A 20,001-nucleotide genomic window follows, 5' to 3' on the forward strand; every position below is an offset into this window, starting at 1 on the left:
CAGCTGCTTGGATCCATGTGAAATTCAGAGTGCCACCTGCTTCTCTCTCTCTCCCTCTCATCTGTTTTTTGTGTTTGCTTGTTTGTTTTTTAAGACAAATGTACCTGTGTACAAAGGCAGCTCTTTTTTATAACATAGGGAAAGTTATTTGGGCTTCTTTGATTCTTCTAAGAGGTCAGGTGGATTGTGTTTTGCCAGGCCTTTCAGTCTCTGCACTGTAATTCTGGTATGTGGTTCTGGGTTTGCTGGGTGCCCGTTTACATCTCAGCTACAAATACCAACAGACGGTCTGCTCCTTCTCTTGCTCCTGCTGCAAACAATCCCCAGAAACTCCAGGAAAGCAGGTTAGCATCCAGCCCTGGTGCTGTGAGCATGTCATCTTGCCCTGTTAGCTGTATTACTGGTGGAAAAATAACCCCAGCCTACTCCTTCACACCATGCTTTCTTTGTCTCTCTTCTCTTGCCTTTGGAAAGGACAATACTATGTTTGTGGTCACAAGCCTTGTTAGCAAACAGATGCCTTTGTGAGTCTAGCTCCTGCTTTACACTTCAAAAATGTGTGTCTGTATTTCTGACATTTATTCAAGATCAGCAAACAACAGCTCCTTCCCTCTCCCAGTGCCTCCTCTTGTGCTGATGGCTGTATGGGGAGCTTGATTTCAGGTGTAATCCACTTCTGTACATCTCTCCACCTTAAATTTCTCTTTTCTTTTTCGCTTTACTCGTGCAGGTTTCCTGTTGTTGTGCTCAGAGTTTCAGCTAGAAATGTAAGAGAAGAACGAGCCCAGTCCAATCCTGCAGTAACTGTAATTTTTCAGCACAGCTTCTTTTCTCATATCGTCACCTACACATCCCTCCTGTAACCACAGCACCTTACAGTTAAAATGCAGCCAGTTTACTGACAAGGGATCTGATTTCCATTCCTTTTGTCTCATTCCCTTCCTCCTCTTTCCTCCTTCTCTCCAACCCTCCCCACCAAGCTTGGCTTTCAATATATTACTTGCAGCTTCAGGTCTTTGCTAATGTTGCACATCTGAGCAATGTATTCTTCAGCTTTCTCTGGTGCACTGTATAAAATATGTATTGTCTGGTGGCTGCGTGTGGCTTATATCCCACTGGTCCCATTTTAAATCTGTACAGAAATCACCCTTTTATATATATCATGGACAGATACATTTCATTAACCTGCAAGCGTGGATTCTGTGCTTTCTGGTCACCTTCCCTAACCACAGGTTAACAGCCCCCCCATTTAGCTGACAATAAAGACACCCAGGAAGACAGCAGCTTAAATTCAGGAGGATTAATTCTGCTCTCAGGAATGCAAATCTCGAACGTTACACCATTTTCACTGGAGGAATTACTCTGAAGGGCAAAATGTTGCCACTGAGGACAGGATTTAACTCAGATCAAGAAGATATGTCCAGAAGTAGTAGGTAAGTGCAGTTTCGTGAGCTAAGATCCGCATCCGCAGTGTGTAAAGAGAATTGTGCAAAGAAATAACCCCAGCCCAGCAGTGAATCTGCTCCAACGCCCAGAAAGAAAAAAACAAAACGCCACCACCCACCAAACAGATAGCTGAAGGTTTTTCCACCCCCCCTGCCTACCGTTTTGAAAAATATAAAAGGGGGTGGGGGGGTGGGGGGTGGGAATACTGGCTGTGGTTAATGCAGCCGCAAGTGTCACCAGGCAAAGACTAAACAATAGAAAAGATGAAGATCTCTCTCTGAGTAGCAGCAGTTCTCACAGCCTCTCTGTGCAAAAGCCATTCAAGCAATTCAGGCAGCAGCAGAGCAGCTTAAGCACAAAGCACCGTCTCTGCTAGGACATTCCTCAGCAAATGGCCCCCGAGCCAGCGGTTAATGTCTGAGGGCTGGCAGGGGACTCGCCAGGGGCCCAGCACTCAGTCATAATTAGCAGGCTGCTATTAAATAAAGATCTTGGATGAGAAAGTTCCTCCCTGAAGTTATACCTTTGACCTCGGTGAAGTTAAATCCATGTTGAAACTGGCCACTGGAGACCTACTCCTGCAAATCTTAATCAGACAGCAGATGCCTGCTGCCAGCAAGAATTGGAGTGCTTCTAGTAAACCTGCAGTGCCACACTGTTACTCCACAAGGGAAACCCAGTGCCTGCTAACATTAGTTGTTTAACACAGTGCATTGGATTTTGCGAAGTCCCCTCAGCCCCTAAGTAAATGGCAACAGAAGAGCAGATGGTGCCTGTTTCCTGTATTAGGCAGGTGCTTGTGAGCCCGAGGTACTACAGGGAGCAAAGACTCTCCAGCCATCAACCCTTACTGCTGTGCTTTGTTCACTTTGCATCAGTGTGATCTGGAGAAGAGGAGAAAGAGGAAGCTCATTGTTTCCTTCTTCAGTTTCATGCAAGCCTCAGAGCATGGGACTCAGCTCCATGCAGAGGGGAAGACTGAGCATGGATGTCACAAGACATTATACTGCCTATCCATAAGGTGTGGTATTTTGTTCTCCCACACCCTAGGAGAAATAATCTCAAACTCTTTGCAGCTGAACCATGCTGTTTCCTGCATAGTTGCTTGGATTGCAAGGACTTCCTTTCCCTTGCAGCCCAAAGGAAGAGGAGCAGGGAAAACGCATCCCAGCTTGACAGCTTGTAAGAGGAGCACCACACCTCTAGCTACAGAGTCTTCCCACCCAGCTTTCCTCAGCCTCCTGTATCATCACTGCCTCCCTGTATCTTGGCACTATACCCCTCCCCCAAGTGCCTCCCACCTGAAATCCCACAGCTATACTGGTGGAGAAGGACACAGAGCACAGTGCAGTAAGCCAAATGCTGGGCTGGCAATCAGGGAATTGAACTTCTGTCCTAATTTCTGCTGTTCCTTTGCCTCAGGCAATTTTTTTTTTCTGCACCTCTGTGTCCCTCCTGCCTGTAATTAGTTTGTTCCAGCTGCAAGGTTTGCAGAAAGGAAAGTATTTTGTGCATGTGTTAGAGAAGCCATAAGCACACGGTGGCCCAGCCTTGCTCGGCATGAAAGAGAAGAGCCTCTTCCAGCCCTTGCAGGGTGATTCCTAGCACCAGCAGTGAACTTCGCTTTATTTCAAATAAAATGTGGGAAGAGGAGCTACCTCAGGAGTAAACAAGGGCTCCTTTCACTACCTCACACCTCTGTTGGGAGTGTTATCTGACAATCATGCCACGGTACAAAGCACAGCAGAGTAGCAAAAGCGCTATAAAAACCAGTCAGCGCTGACAGACTGATGTACCTTTTTTAGAGTCTGTATATCTGGGACAAAATGCACATAGTGGAATCTCTGCTTCTGGGAGCCCTCCTGTCGAAGGGCAGCATTTACAGAAACTCATAGCTACACTGTGCCGAACCTTTAGAAAAAGGAAATCACTGGAGTTTTCAACAGCAACTCTGTAAAGGTCTCTAGCTTAAGTCAGCCTTCATGTTTGGGGGTACTAGTCTATATGTGATCATAGTTTCAAAAGGCAATTTTTTTGCCTGACACTGCGTTGCCCCTGGATTGCTTAGCTTTGTAGTCTGGTTGCCCTCCTAGAAGGTGCAGATCTGCCGTGGGGGAGAGACCTCCGCTGCATTCTGAGAAATCAACCTAGCCTGGAGACTTCACCACCTGGATGCCCTGGCATCATTTCCCCCTACAGCTGCCTCGGGAAAGGTAGGTCTGTAAAGCAACAGGCTGCCACACAGCAGGCATATGGGACAGCACAAAATGTATGGGTAAGAACTTATCAACACTGATTAAGAGGTTTACTCAAGGAAACATTTACTCTGCACATGGAAGCAGGTTTGTTGTTTGGGTTTGGTTTGGGGTTTTTTTTGCCTGTAGCTCCCCTCTTGTCAATGCTTTTTATGTTCCTTTGCAGTAATGTCAGATTATACCACAGCTCTGCACAGAACAAAGAACCCACTCATGGGCTGCAACAGCTTTTGCTAAATGGAGGTCTAGCGTATGGCATGGACATGACAGCTTGCAAAACTGAGAAAGGAACACTCTGCGAGGAGGTTTAGCCTTAATTTGCTAAAACTGCACTTGTGTTATTTCCTGTTCAGGAAGGTCTGAGAGTCTTTCTTGGGAAAGTGCTTCTCTGTCCTCCTGGCCCCATCTCCAGAAAGGCCTTCTTGTGTCAAGGTCTGAACTAGAGTTCCAGTGGGTTACCTTTAAAAACAAGTCTCTGACAAATTAACTTCCCAAACACGACATACAGACACTGTCCCTGTGCTTCAGGGTTAACACAGAGAAGAACAGCTTGGTGGTCTTCTGGGAGTTCTCCAGGGACTCATTTTTTCCAGACCCAGTGTACAAAACCCTGTTCCACACAGATATTTGCTCCCACCTCATTACAGCACTCATTCCTGCATGCCTCTCTCTGCACTTGCCACTACGAGGCAGTAGGGTAGCTGCTAATAGCAGAAACTTGTCCATTTGCTTTAACTTTGCCTTGACTGCATATGTAGGAAAGCCCACATCCTCCTTACTGAACGTCTGGTATGTAAAGGAGGAGGGGGGACCAGATGCTGCGTGTCTTACAGCTCAGCGAAGACTGCTCTGCAGCAGCTCACACTGTTACAGGAGTTGTTAAGAGCACAGAAGGGAAAACCCAATGCTGTAAGGGACATTTGCATCGGGGGTAAGGTAGATCTTTTATTGTGTTTGGATATGACCCCCAGAGAATATTTGCTTCTGCATTTTATCCAGGCCTGCTCTGAGGCTGATAGCAAATCTGTCCGTGATTTCAGCAAAAGCAAGACTGAAAGACTGACAGCATCCTGATGGCAGCATGGAGCGCCCTGTCTCCCCACTAAACACAAGTTAAAACCCGCCTATTGACCACCATGGTATCACCCCAGGAATTATTTGGGTCTGCTGTGCGTAAGACTAGAGGTCGCCATAAGCACGGAGAAACGTAACAGCCACAGGAAATCATAACTTCCAAAAGTGTGATACAAACCGCTGCAAGACAAGGGCCGCAATCTTGTTGTCTCCTAAATGTCATGCTGCTAACCTCCATGGGCCTACGCCTGATAGAAAGATCAGAATGAAGATCATCCCTGCCTCACCCACACTCTCGTGGGCACCTGCATTTAGTCCCCAAGCCTCCCACCTGGCATGCTGACTCTGTGAACACTTAATTTCTTGAATCAGCTGCTCATATCACAACTACTTCAATGATTTATGTAAACAGTCAGTAAAAATAAGCTGCACTTATTTTAGTTATTTTTTGTGACATGGTATAGAAACACATGGTGCAAAAAGGTTCTAAAAATCAAATATCGTCCTATACTGTTATATGGAAATCAGGAAGGATAAAGACAGCTACTTCAGAAAAAAATGCTTGGTTCGTTGTTTATTAACTTCCTCAGGCAAATACAGCTTTATGCCGAAGGCTACTCCTGGAAATATAAACATGTTCTGGATTGGCAGCTTCAAAAGTTTTTTTACAAATCTGAGAGTTATTAACACTTACGGGCTGAAATGAAATGAATAAAATTTCAAAGTTTTTCCTCCTAAAGTGAACTGTTGAACTGAGCAAAATTCAGGTACCTATGTATTTTACATGCACATCAGCTGTTAGACAGATGACAAAGTAGTGGGATTATTTTTAAATATGTAAGGATTGGAATTTAAAACTGTTTCTTTACATCTTGACCTGCTGACACTGTCATAGGATTTCCACACAGTCTAGTGCACAAACATACAGTAAAGTCTAATGAACACATGATTATATATGCTTTTGCAAAAAATTAGTTTTAAATATCAAACACCTTTGGAGAATTCTGTTAATTTTTAGTTCTAAATTCAGAGAGCCTGTGATGCTCTGTGTAATCATCTTGCACCAGTGCAATAACTCTGATTTACAGCACCTTGCAGTGGTATAAATGAGTTTGCCTAGTGTGTAATTATACAGTTATGATGTAAGAAAATCTAGGGATAGTAGGAGCAGTGATTTTAAAATCACATTAGTTTGCTCCACATCTAAGCACCAACAATTCTTTCAAAAGTAGTAAAACCAATTAATTCTCCTGGCATGAGGTCCGATTCACTGGGTCTCTGCAGATACTATGAATTTTAAAAGTCCAGGCACAAAAATAGGGCAACACAGTTATTTCGCTTGATTAAACACAGCCACCTATAAGTGGCCATTCCTTAACTATTCTGTTACAGTGCCTTACTCTTAACTTTTTTATTACAAGATCCAGAGGTGCCATGGGAAGAAATAAAAACCCAGTGAATGGTAAAAGGCTATTGCAGAAATTCCTTCCTTTAAGGATATTCCCTGCTCTGAGAGAAAACTTTGGCATTCTTAAGACAGTTGCAAAGTAAGCCCAACAGAGGGGAGGCAATGCTGTAAAGAGAAGAGGCCACTGTCACTTACTTTTCTGCTCACAGGTGCTTGTGGCTCCTGAAACCTGGTCAGCGGGCAAATGGACAGCAAAATTGGATGCTTCCTATTCTTCTTTCCCGACTGCTCTCGCAGTGCCTGGCCACAGAGCTTGCTCTCGCTGGAGTCAGCCTAGCACTGGTCCTGGCTGCCTCATTTATAGAGTAGCAGGTCCTTTGTCTGGCGCGTGTCACCACTAGTCCTAGCAATCCAGGGAGCTTGTTTTGCATCTCCCAGGAGATTCTCTCTACCCTGCCTTTTCTCTTCTCACCACATGCCCTCTGCCCTTGTCTGTGGCTGGTATGGGGTGGTAGCTGAGACCATGCTTACTAGCCTTAGAACAACTCCAGCTAAGTCAGGTGCACTTTGCTGGAAAGGATGGAAGCTGCTTGGGGCAAGAGTCTAATTTTTCTCTTTATTTATTCCTTTTGGGGGGGGATTTAAAAAATTTTTTTTTATTTAGTTAGCTCTGAGCTTGTGAATGTTTCCAGAGACAGAGATGCAGTGCTCATTCAAAAGCCAGCTTTAATATGACTCAGTGCTGAGGAACAGGCTGGAGTACCTATTGCATTCCTAAGCAGGAGAGACCCTCTCTGCTCTGACAGTAAGTGTGGTGAGGTTGTGGGTGTGACCATGTGCAGGCAAATTAATCATCCACTACCTCTTTTGGGGAAAGCTCCCTTTCACTTAGAGTCATCTGCACCTTCTGCAGCCCGGAGGACAGCTACAGCAGCTGGAGTCTCAGTGCTGCCTCAAGCCCTGTGCTGGCCCTCTGCCTGAGTCCACATGACAACAGGAGGCTGCAGGTGTGAATTCACACAATTCACAAGGGCAATTCACCAGGGAAGCTTGCCCTTCACTTTGGGACACACACAGTGTGCTAAGGGTAGGTTTAATTCATGCTTTTACAGCAAAGATGATCCAGCTCCATAGCCCTGTGGCTAGGACGCAGGGTCATTGAAACTGAGACTTATTTTTCCAGTGCTGGGGTGGACCCAAAACTTCCTCTCAGCTCAGCAACAACAGGCAAGCAAGCTGACATCTGGCTGCAAAACAACAAAACTTGCACTCTAACACCATCTCCTTCACTGGAGCACACTCATCCTTGTCCATGACAGAGACTGGGCCGTCCAGCCTCCCTGTCTCCCTGGGTAACAACTCTCTTCATAGGTGAGACACTCGAACAGGTTGCCCAGAGACGCTGTGGATGCCCCGTCCTTGGAAGTGTTCAAGGTCAGGTTGGACGGGGCTCTGAGGAACCTGATCTAGGGAAAGAGGTCCCTGCCCACAGCAGGGGGGTTGAACTAGATAATGTTTAAAGGTCCCTTCCAACCCAACTCTTCTACGATTCTATGAAAATAGTCACAAAATTACCCCAGGCACAAACCGACAAGGGCATAGCCCTGTTACAAACATACAAAGCCTCTGGGACACATATGACCTTGTCTGCACCTCCATTCATTTCTCCATTTGGCGCTGGGAATTTGCTCTGGGTGGAGATAAGAGTAAATAGGGAGAACAAGAGCAAGATACCTGATCATGCACTGAGAGCAAAAGAACACTAAAGAGGAATAAGGGATGGTGAAGGAGAGGCCTCAGCTAATCACCCCCCTACAGTCACGGGGCAGGAAAACTTGCCTCCGGGATAAGACAGCTTTAAGCACACTCCTCCACTTTGCCAAGCCCAAGAAAGCCCAGCTCTTACCCAGACCACCTCACCCAAACCAGCAAGCTGGCTAGGTAGGGCTCACCTACCAGGTTTTTAAAAGCATTGCAAATGTTTCAGTTAACCACATTGCCTCCATAAATACTAACAACTCAGCTGTGGAATGATGTGGTTGCTCTCTGGAGAGAACCAACCCCAGGTCCCCGCCAGGGCAAGTCGTTCTCCCAGAGCTCAACTGAAGGTTCAGCCCTTTCACACGGTAAATTAACAGCGGCACTACAGCCTGAAAGCTATGTCAACCGCTTCATTTAGCACAAGTGTTATGTTAACTAAAGGCCCTATTCCGGAGGGGCCTTTGGCCTCACAGAAGCCTAATTTCCATGTAATTTACATTGGAAAGTTGCGGAGTGCCCCTCCTCCCTGTTAATTCCTCCAACCCATTATTTACCGAAAATCTGCCCTGAGATGCTGCAGGCATCATGCAAACAGTAGGGAAGTGGGCTTGCCAGTACAGAAAGGGGAGGGAGATGACACTCTTTATCCCTAACTGCTTGCAATACTTCACCGCCTAAGGCTTTCAAAACCTGGCCAGACGAAGGACGATAAAATACACAGCCAGAAAAGTGACTGTCCTTGCAGGGAGAGGGACTGGATGGGCTCCTATTCATTCTCACTCATGTAACCATGCAAGAGAGCTGGATCCTGCTCCTGTTGCTCTCAGAAACGTGCCCTCTCTAGAGGCAGGATCCTGGTGAGAAACCTGCCTCACTGGGGAAAAATGAGGAGAAAAAGGGGCATCCTAACCCCCTCCCATGTGCTTCAGAAAAGCCACCGCCACATCTGTTTAGTGTTTCAGCAACATCCCCATGTCTCCTCGTCTCCCTCCTGCTGTACGGAGGAATTACTCCACCTGAACACCTCTGTGGCAGTCCAGCTGCGGCTGCGCAACCCACAGCACCCGGGAGGTCCTCACCTTCCCCTCACCCTCCTGCTCCCCACTGTCCCCTGGCACCCTGAAGCCTCAACTTCTTTCTTCCTCTGATAGGCCACTGCAGCAAAGCTCTGTGTCTGCTGCAAGCACAGCAGCACTCCCTCCTGCACTGTTGGGACACGCTGTCACCCACAGTCAGGCCTTGGGCAGGAGGTTGCAGGGGCCAAGCTGGCATGGGTGTCAAGTTATTTGGAATGCTGATGAGATGGCACAGGAATGCTGGCTTTGATGTTAACTTTAAGAGCCTTTCCACCCTGTCAGGTTGCTCTGAAGGGGTCGTACATGAGGGTCTGCTTCACTGTCTTTATTAAGCTTCCTATTGAACTGTGATTGCTTGGCATCAGTGAACCACACCAATCTCATCCACCTTCCTCTCCATACTTGGCAGTGATATGGCGGTAGGGGGAATACATTATCAATACATCCCTGCAGTCCTGGGATTACTTTTCCCTAGAGCAATCCATAGTTGCCAGGATAGTATAGCTCAGCGAGGGGCAGGGAGAGGGGAACAAGAGCAGAGGAAGCAATATTACACCCTGGGCATGCTCTTCCTTACAAAAATTTCTGCTGAGATCCATCCTGACAGCTTCCTTGGAGTCTGGGGCAGTTCTCTACCTGCAATGGGTCTGATTTTTAGCAGCCGCCAATTATCAGTTCATGAAAAGTCAAGAGGAAACAGAATATATTTTGTAACTCGTTCCTGCGTCCAGACTGCAGTTGATTTAGCATGTTTGCTGGTGTAATGGCCACATTTTCCCTCCTCAGATACTTCTCTCAGAAAGTAGACTCCCAGTGCCCTTGTGGCACTGATGAGGAGATGAGGGTGGGGAGCACTGCATGTGCAAACTGAGTAACTAGGGACATACAGTTGTTGTGTCTGCAGACGTGGAAAGCACTGTTTTATTGCAGCAGTGCTAGTGGGTCCTTGCTGAAATGCAGGCTCACTCTGCCAGGCAGCTATACATTCTTCCTAGCAGAGAGACATTCCTCGGCAAGTTTGATGGAACAAAAGCAGGGAGAGAAAAGGAAATGTAGACTCAGCCCTCTCATGTGTAAGAACTGAGGCTGAAGAGGAGAAGAGGTATGGTCCCCTCTGGAGGGCATTGTCTTTCCCCATTTCTGCTATCATGCCCTGCATGTCTTCCCACCAGAGGCAATGCTTTACTGACTTTTAGTGCACTGGCTTTCTGAAGAGCCACACTTCAGTCAGCTCATCCGCTTGCCTCAGCACCACAGATACCGGTAGACCTGGGTGAAGCAACAGACTGTCTGCATTGTCAGTCATTTATGCAACAGCATTTACACATGTGGCTCTGCAAAGCAGAAAATGTGAGAGTTGGCCACTTTGAAGAAGCCAAAAACATGTGGGTAGCTGCAAAGTGTGAACGTCCTTAAAATGGGTATCTTATGTCCCTTTTCAAAATTCAGCATGCCAGCATTTAACGTTCCAGCCCGTGAACCATCCCAGGCAAGTAACCCTAGTTATTCCTCTTCCTAAAAGGAAGAAAAGCTGTTCCTGGCATATATGAGTGTGCAGTATGCGAGCAGGAGCAAAAGGCTTTATCCTGCTGCTACACAGCTTCCAGGGCCAAAAGAAGCCTCTCCAAGATAGAATAATGGTCAGATGGAAAAAAAAAGGTTTGTGTTTCACACTGGGCCAGACCTCAAACTCTGTCTTTCTCCAGCAAAACTCCTCCTGCAGATGAGCAGGAAATCAGAGAGAATCCTGCCTAAATACAGGCAGAGGTTTTGGAAGACGGGACTGGGTTCAAATTCTTTTTCTCCCTTGGTGGGGTAACCCCTTTCAGTCTGATGAAAGCAGCACACAGAAAGTGATGGACGGAAAAAAGGACAGGAAGAGGCTGCAAACACACAGCCATGTTATTGCTGTGAGTTCAGAGCCATGCTCTACAGATGGGAACAATAAGAAGCAATTATGCACATCTGGGCTCCTGCCCTTCAAAATCAAAATTTAGATCAATAGATTTTGAATATAGCGAGCTGGAGGAGGCTATTTGAGGTTCAGAACAGCAGCTGCATGCAGACGGCTGAAATATTAAACTTTCATCATCTGAAGCTTTTTGTAACGTTTTGAATCTCTTATTAGTGTTAACAAAACACTCACATCAGGGGGTGCTTTAAATTCTGGCCACACTTTTCGGCTTAATTCCAGAAGCCAAAAAATCTCCTTTTTAATGCTGAAACTTGCTGATAGCCTTGAAGAAAATGTTTAGCCACAGAAGAAAGAGACTGAAAACCTAATGTTTCTCTAAACCTTTGACTCAGAGCAGACAAGCAGCTCATTTTCCCTTTGACACACATGCACCTAGACATTAAAAGTTCTTTGGAAATCACCTAAAATAGAGAAAAACAAGGCAGTCATCTCAGAGAATCAGCAGCTGCCATTTTCATTGGCACAAAATGCTGAGCTCAGCCAGGTTGCATGCAGCAATAAGGCCACCACATAAGCATCACTCAAAGCAGAGATTTAAAGAAACGTGGAGTTGAATATAAGAAAATCTTCCTGGCCACATTATAAGCCCTGAAGGGTCTTTGCCATAGATGTGTTTGCTCCTTCTACAGAAGTCTTTTAACTAATGACAAAAAGTAGGGACTGAGAGATTCCAGTATGACTTCACGCAAAACATTCAACCCTTAGCCATGTGTATTCGATGCATTGGGAGTTACCAGGCTTTTGCATAGTCTGGCAAGTTCTTTTTCTTCATGTGCAAGTCTTTGAACCCACGTGGCTTGCTCTTTGAGGTGACCTCCTGCAAAGAACCAGGGAAATTGCTCTGACTCTTCCTAACGTCTCTTCTTAGTGCAGGTTTCTGCTTGGGAATGGCTGAGGTCAAAATCCTCGAAGGAGAGGTCCCATAGTTGGTGCTTGAGATTGATCCTCTTGCAGGATCAGCAGTGCATGTGTGTGCAAATGGAAACTCCAAGAAACCGAGCCTCTCAGTAGTTCATTATGATTACACAGACCATTCTGCGAAGAAAAAAACAAACCTGCTAACTATTCTGACTCTGAAAGTTACCTTTCTTCCTTCACTTTTAAAGTTTTGCCATCCTATTTTTTCTGCTATGAATGTATGACATTTTTGCTGCCTTGATCGCTTTGGTTCCACTGTTTTTAAATACACCTCTGTATTTTGGATGCTCAGCTGGTGTAAGGCTAATGTACTTTCATCAGTTACTGTAGAACAGCAATGATCCGCAGCATGCAGAAATCAAACCATTACTCTTTTGGTTCACCTGTATTCCATCATACAACTGTGCTACACGACTCTGTACTTTCCACTGCCTCTACAAAAGCCAACAGCAGCCAGAAGAAGGAAGACAAATTTTTGGCAAAATTCCTCAAGGTGAGAACTGTGCAATCTGCATATCTGACCTCTTGCATTTTCAAAATGGTTTCGCAATGTCAGCCAGAAGCTCCTAATAGTTTGGACCAGGGTCTCCATTCCACACCTGACCATGAATATAGTTCCTGAAGAGCTGGTGTCCCAGCCTTTCACGTCACAGCACAAGGAAACAGCTCCATTAACACCAATAAAGTCCTTTGTGTACACATTAGCATGTGTTCACCCCAACTGTGTCACCTGAGCCCATGAAACCGAGGCATGCCCTGTGATTAGCTTGACCCATGAAGCCAGCAGGGTCTGAACTCTGTATGTGCAATATTTTTAATAGCCCATGAGTAGCCCTTCAGAAAGCATTGCCTACCCACTGTGAACGAGATATAAGTATCAGGATGCCTGTCCAACAGTGTGGAGAAGGACTGGGGAACAAATTCTCTTGATCGTCTGTGAGTACCAAAAGCCCATTGGAAAACCCTGTCTGTGGTTGAAAAGCTCATCTCCAGTGTGTTGCATCTGCCATGGGAGAGGCAGCCTCATCTTTGTCACAAACAAAAGGAATTGCTTTCAGCCAGGAGCATTACACAGCAAATGTAGGTCAGCTTAGCTTTCTGGGTGGCTTTCAGTGGCTGCATAAAGAATAAATAAGCTCTCAGCTCCTCTGTTTTAATTGTAACTGACCTCTCTTGCCTTCCTTAGCTTTCTACTCCAGTTTGTAAAGAAACCACCACCACTTCTACCTGGATGAAAACGTGACAGTTGCAGAGACCAAGTACGTGCCATAAGCCATGTTTGGTGGCCAAGTACTGGTGAAACTTGGGTAGGATGCTGTTGTTATTGCCTGGGCTCATGAGAAGTGTTCCAGGAAGATATAATCCTATATGAAATCCAGAGCCAGGGGATGTGATTTCCTTGCATGCACCAAAGCACAGTGCAGGTTTTAGGTGATACAGTGCCTGCATGTCCAGGCTTTGCAGACACAGCTTCAATGGCCATTTTTGATAATCTGTCCCTTCATTCAGTTTGTTTCCTGTGTTCAGTGGCCAAGTCCAGACTGCTGACAGCACCTCCTAACCCAAACCTTGTTTGGGGCACTGGGCTTTACACTGTGAATGAACAAACTTATTACACATCATGAAGACAAAAGAAAGAGCAGGAAGTCACTTTGCTCCAAGGAGGTCAGGGATGTTCTTTCAGTGCACCAAAAGTAACATCCCAGGGCAAAGTGGTGGCCTTCAGGAATGCACCAGCTTTGCCTTCCCTAACCCGGTATGGAGGCACTGTTAATACACAGTCAGCGCCCACTCCTGACCTTTGATTTGCTGGTGTCTTCTACTGCTTTGCCAAGCAGCAACACCCGTCTGCACAGAAACAAAGCCCTGCTCTACTGCTCCTCGTCTTGGCACCCTCTGCCCACCCCTTTCAGCAGCGCTGCCTTTTTGCAGTTTAAATGTTTCTTTTTAGAGTGCCTTTTATTTCCAGCTTGGAGAGCAGGGGGACGAGAGATGGGATAGGGATGCTGAAGTAGTAATTTACATAATCTGATTAACAGAGGATTATCCAATGGCTGCTGAACAGCCTTAGTGTGCTTGAGCTAAAAACCTTACTATTCATTGCTCTCACCACCCTGCGGGATGGCTGCACCTGCAGCACCAGCTAATTCTCTCCTGGGGACTTCAAGGAAGGGAAAAAGCAGGGGCATATTTTTATTACTATCTGGGGGAGGGTTGAGGAGCTGCAGCTTCTTGTGTGCAGTCCCTAATTGATCTGTCTGCATTAGTCTTCAGGAAGCTGAAATGAAAGCTGAGCCAGTTGGCATTATCAGGAACAGCCATCATCTTTGAAAAGGGCCAGCTTGTGTGGCTCCTCCTGGTTTCCCTGTGGGTAGTTCAGTGGGGCCCATCCAGACCCACTGCAGAAAGGAGCTGGGTAGGAGAGTCCTGCACATGCAAGAACCAAAAGCACGGTTTGTCCTGCACTCACCAGTACCCCACTGGTTGCAAACCAGTCCCAACCCTCGGTCTAACAACACCAGGGAACTTCTCAGGCTGTAGCCCACTCCTCTCCCCCACGAACAACGTAGTGTCATGGGGATGAGTATGCTCAGGGCTTGCGAAGTCTGACACCCAACAAGTTATCTCTTTATTGCCCACAAGCTGCCATACGGTCCCGTCATCCAGGGACTTGGCTGAGGTGGCAACTGTAGGAAGGGCAGCAGGACCCATTAGAGCAGGGGAGAAGGAATAAGCCTGCAGAACAACTCTGCCACAAGCACAGTCCAAGACTTCCCATAGAGGAGAGTACTTAATTCTTCTGTAGCAACTCAGCAGGCAGGCAAAAAAAAAAAAAAACAAACCTGAAGCGAAGGTGAATGCCATAGCTCCTTGGACATATTACAAAACTCAGCAGTGCAAAAGGGCATCGACTGGGGCTAAGTCAAGCTCTCCCAGAAGGAGGGGGAGATGGATTAATTTCAGATTCTGGCAAGACAAGAAGAGTTTGGCTGCTGTTTTTAACAGAAGCATCATGTGTGCACCTCAAATGTCCACCCATTATGAAGGAGTGAAGCTCCAAGCTGAGAAACATAACTGTAGAAAGGAAAGAACTGGGGACTCAGATCTCCAGGTTATGGAAACAGCAGGTAAATTGACCTGGACCCTCCCACACACAGTCGCATCAAAGCCAGGGAAAGAAGAAGAATTTGGACATTTTTCGTGGACATGTACAAAGGGACATCTGTAAGGCCAGACAACTATAAGAGGTTTTTGAACCTTCCAAGGAAACAAAAACTGGACTTTCTAGAAGAAAAGAGACACAATGAAATTTAATCCTCCAGTAGAAATGCTGCAATATAATCACCCAAGACTAATTGTGAGTCTTTGTTTCCAGCAGCACACTCTACCCTCACAGCTAGGTCTGGAGATGCTGGTGTTGCTTTACATATTCACTCATGCCTGCTGTATTTGTCTGGGGGTCTCTGAAGACCTGCATGACAGCTGCCATTCATAGATACCACCTAAACAGATTTGCAGTGCAATGGGTCTTTCTTACTCCTGCTAAGAGCAGTGTGAAAAAAGTAATGCTATGTAGTGGTCTAATTAAATAGGGAGTTTGCAGAGTATCATTAAGTCATCCTGCCAGTTTGTTTCTCCAATTTCTCCTCCTCTTCTGAAGCAAGAAGGGGAAACCAATTCTGACTTTTGGGGGAAAAGCACAAGAACAAAATCCAGGAAGCAGCCACCAAATGACACTTTGCATGTGCTGACAGCACATTCATAGTCAACTCCACTGAGTGATTTTTTTCAAGCAGCTGCGATAGAGAGCTGCCCTTTTGCTGTATGTTGCACAGAGACCAGGGCTCAAACCTTAGTGCTGCCTGTAAATTATAACCCCTCCCAGCTGCTGGCTGATGTGATTTGGCTTGCATAATGTGAAAAGCTAGGCAGCAATTGCACCTGTGGGATGTAGCATGTTGTGCAAGGTGCCCAATGTACCATATGGTAGCGGTAACTCCGTCCTCCACAGTAGATGTACCAACAAGATATTTCCATGCAGTAACTGATATTCCTGGATTTAGCAGTTAATTAGTATCAATACAAAGGGATAAACTGCATCCTGGGGTACAAAAACTCTCCTGCTTTGAAGAAGTTCATCTCTGTTGCTGAACTAATCCATCAAAAGGAATGAGGAACTAACAGCAACTCCACTAGCATTTCTCTATGCTGTGTGCTGTGGGAAACCTGTTTCCTACAGAGCCTTATTTCTCTGTACAACTGTAGCTTAGTGAGGTCCCCTTGCACAGGATGCTGAATCTAGACCCTTGCCTCTTGAGTAGAAAAATATTCAGAAGGGAAGGAGGCAAAAGAGAGGTGAGGGAACTTGCACATATTAGTGGATAAAAGTCAGGCCCCTTCTTCACTAGGTCTTGTCACTTTAGTGCAAACCTGTTCTTTATTTTGGAATTAAAGGGCTAGGGCTTGGTGTAGATCACCTGGCATCGCATGATGTCCCAGGAAGGGAGAGAACGTTGTCACAGGTCACAGATACACAGGGACAACAGCAGCATCTGTTTGCTCCATTGTGTGTTCCCAGAGACAGACTTTTATATATATTCCCAGAGCTCAGCAGCCAGAACAATAAAACTTCATCACAGCTGTTATTACTTTTTTCCATGCTTCTGTCCCCAGAAAAGGCAGCAGAGTTATTTAGCTGTCATCTGTTCCCCAGGTACACAAACCTGACCCACAGGAGGTACAGAATATACATATACAGCATGAACAGAATGAAGAAAAAACCTTCTCCTGAGCAGCGGGCATGTTTCTCATCATAAATCTTCAACCTACAAATAGCAGCAGCTTCTCCCTAGCACACAGCGGACAAAGCTATGGAGCAAAAATCATGCCAAGGAAACATTCAAATGTCAGGGGCCAGGTCCACTGACAACAGGTGGAGGAAAGGATGCATCTGTGCATGTGAGGAGATCACGCTATCATCTCTAGCATGGGAAGTTAGCTTAAATATAGATTGTTCTTCTCAGAAAGGTGCACCAAACCAGGGACTTCCTTTTTTCATTTTCCAGCCCTGCCTCTCTGCCCGCCCCGGCCAACTCAGGCTCCCTGCACAGCTGAACAACTGTTTCAAAACACAGGGCAGCTCAGCTCTGAAGCCCCTGCGTTATTTATGAGTTTGGAAATCAGAGCCATTCAGTTCACTGCCAGTAAATGGCAATGATTGGAAGGAGGGAGGGGTAGGCTTGTGTGCAGCTCTTCATTCTCTATTCATTGTGAAAAGGGGATCACTCCAGCTAACTGGCCCGTGGAGATAAGGATTTCAGACAATCTGCATTAGCCTGATAAGCCAGGTTTGCATTTCATAAAGATTATTTGTTAAGAACCTCAGTAAAATAAAATACAGTCAGAAGGCTTATCAGCACAACTCATTTCCACTCACACTCCTCTGCCCGCCCCCACTGACATTTTTTTTCCCTATAAATAAAGCTTCCTCCTTGTGTCCCAGCTCTCTGGGATGGAGCACAGTCCGATGATGAGAAGCAGTGGGGGAGGGCTGGGGAGGACAAGGAAGAATAGCCTGAAACCTCCCAGCTGTGACTGGTCACTTTAGAGCCATGGTCCTGATCCACACTCTGTGGGAGTGCAGCAATGCCCACCTGGTGGGTGGTTTGGATTTGCCCCTTCTGGTGTAAACCAGAGCAGCTGGGCTGGCATCAGCAGCTGGGCTGGTACCTGCTAAGAATCAGATCAGGAAGGAGGAGTTTATACATGTTTCTCTCTACATCATGTTTCTCTTTCCTCACATGTAAAAGGTTGGCCCCAAACGCACAAAATACTGGGGACTCCCAAATCCTTGGCAATCTTCTCTTTCCCCTCTACAAACTGGCCTTAGTCAGGCATTTTGCTGTAACTAGCTGTGCTGAATAATGGAAAACTATTAGAACAGTCCCCTGTGCTCCCCCTTTTCTCCTCTGCACCTTCAGCATTAGCAGGGAACGTACCAGACCCAGGACTGTTCTGTTCAGACAGTGCTGCCTTTCCAGGAGTAGGTGCCCATTTCTGCACAGACCCTAGGCATTATTCAGGTATCACACAGCAATTCAGATTAAAGTCCCCCTCCAGTCCACCCTGAATCGTGAGTCCCAGGGGAAAGGCAGCCATTAACAACACAATCTCTTCTAAGTTTTGACAGCCAGCGCCATGACAAAGTCACTTAATATGTGTAATCTGTTGTTTCCAGCTGCCATTGCTGCATGCAGTTTTATTAGGGTTTGTTGACAGAAAGACTTTAGCAAGACAGAAGGTACTCTGGTAGGGCTTAGCGTTTTTCTACCTTAGTCCTTGCTAACATCATGGAGTAACAAATCAATTACTACCACGAGTAAGGACAACTCTGTTTTACTCACACCTTTTGTTTAAGGACTCCAACCCTCTGCATGAGCACCAGTGACCATGCACAAAAGTCGTATTAGCCCCATTTCAAACACAGGTTCTTTTATTTCAGGCCCCTGTGTAGGTGAAACCTGGGCTTGTGTGGCCGCAGTGACAAAGCCTTGTATCTCTTCAGTGCAAGTTCTGCTGAAACCCCTTATTTCAAGAAGTAAAATGGGAGATGTGGCAGTCTGGCCACCATTCTGGACAAAATCAAAACGATCCAGCTCTGAGTTTCAACCAGCTTTATGTCAGTCTGCCAGATAAGATATTAGTAAGGACTGATTAACACTCAGGCTCAAAAGCAATATTGGGGAGGGCTTGGAACATAGGGCACTTAAAACAAGCACAGGTAATGCTACTACAGGTTATTTTTCTGAACAAACAATGGATGCCTTGCAGAGGAAGCCTTAACCCAAAGAAGTTGCTACAACAACCAGCCACAGGGTGCTAAAGGCATCAGCAGTGCCAGAAAGTCATCACAGATATCTACAGGCAGCACATGCCAAGGTCTGTGCTGGAGATGGGCCCCAAGCTCCTGCACTGGTGGTGTTCCTGTGTTCCCAAGTATGTTACATGTCTTTATTAGACTCACAGAGCAAAACACCAACATCCAAGAACACCACAAAGTCACCTCCGACTCCCAGCCAGAAGCCCTTCTGACATCATTTTCCTGGTCTGTGCTAGGACTACAAGTCACAGAAATGTGCCTTTTCTTTCCAAGTGCAGAGCAGGTTGCCATGTTCTTAGCTGTAGAGGGGTAGAGGCTACATTGCACTGCTGCAGAAGTCGTCAGCCACTGGGGCTGAGAAGGCATGCACCAAGTAAAATGTCTCCTTTTCTTCCAAATGCACCAGAACCCATTGCACCCACTTACCTGGGGGGGGATACGGGAGTATTTTCTTTAGTGGTATAACTCCTCCTTTGTGGACCAGAATGCGATTTCAGATTGCAGGTCCTTGGTTTACTCCCTCTGCTGCTAAAGCATATCTGCTCTGGAATAAGTGCCTGCATGCCATTATAACTACAGTCATAATGGGCGTGCTTGGGAATACTATTGCTTATTTCAAGCAGTGTCTTTTCATGCATAGTCAGGACCTTGGGACTTCCGTGTGACTCGTCTATGAATATGGCTGGAAAGGAACATGTGAAAAGTAAGTTTGCAAGGCATCCAAGTGTATAGATAAAGAAAAACTGTTTCCCCAGGGGATAAGACACCATGTGTCTGCTCACTCATACAGGGTCCCCTCCCCCAAGCCACAAATACGTCTTGGCTTCACAAAATAAAATAATTAATTAAAAAAAACCCAACTCTGGCCTTGCTCCTGTCTTTACCGGCTGTCACCTATTTAATCTTCTCTCCTTTTCCATGTTTGTTCAGAAATCCCTCTTTCAGTGCAGCTGGAAAGGTTGTTACTAACAGGTGAGCAAGCCTGAATGTTAACAATGTGAGACAATTACAAGTGCCCAAAAAGCAAACACACAGATTTTTCAACAGAATATGCTCCTGCTGCCCCAATGGGTTTCTGAGATACTGCTCCAGACAGTGGTGGTGATAAACAATGGCTAGCGTCAACTCAAGAGGAGAGGCCAGAGAGTTCAACAGTAGTTCTGTGTGGAAGCTGCTATAATCAAGACTTTTGAATTTTCTGACAGGAG

General features: G+C 46.1%; 1 long non-coding RNA gene across 1 annotated transcript; it reads left to right on the forward strand.

Annotated features, from left to right (window-relative positions):
* The first annotated feature begins 3,202 nt into the window (after positions 1-3,202).
* On the forward strand, positions 3,203-5,419 carry LOC135310695 (uncharacterized). The gene is made up of 2 exons (XR_010370785.1): positions 3,203-3,659; positions 4,742-5,419. It is a non-coding gene; the product is annotated as an uncharacterized LOC135310695 (long non-coding RNA).
* The last annotated feature ends 14,582 nt before the right edge of the window (positions 5,420-20,001 follow it).

Source organism: Phalacrocorax carbo, chromosome Z, assembly GCF_963921805.1.
Source record: "Phalacrocorax carbo chromosome Z, bPhaCar2.1, whole genome shotgun sequence".
Classification (NCBI taxonomy): Eukaryota; Metazoa; Chordata; class Aves; order Suliformes; family Phalacrocoracidae; genus Phalacrocorax; species Phalacrocorax carbo.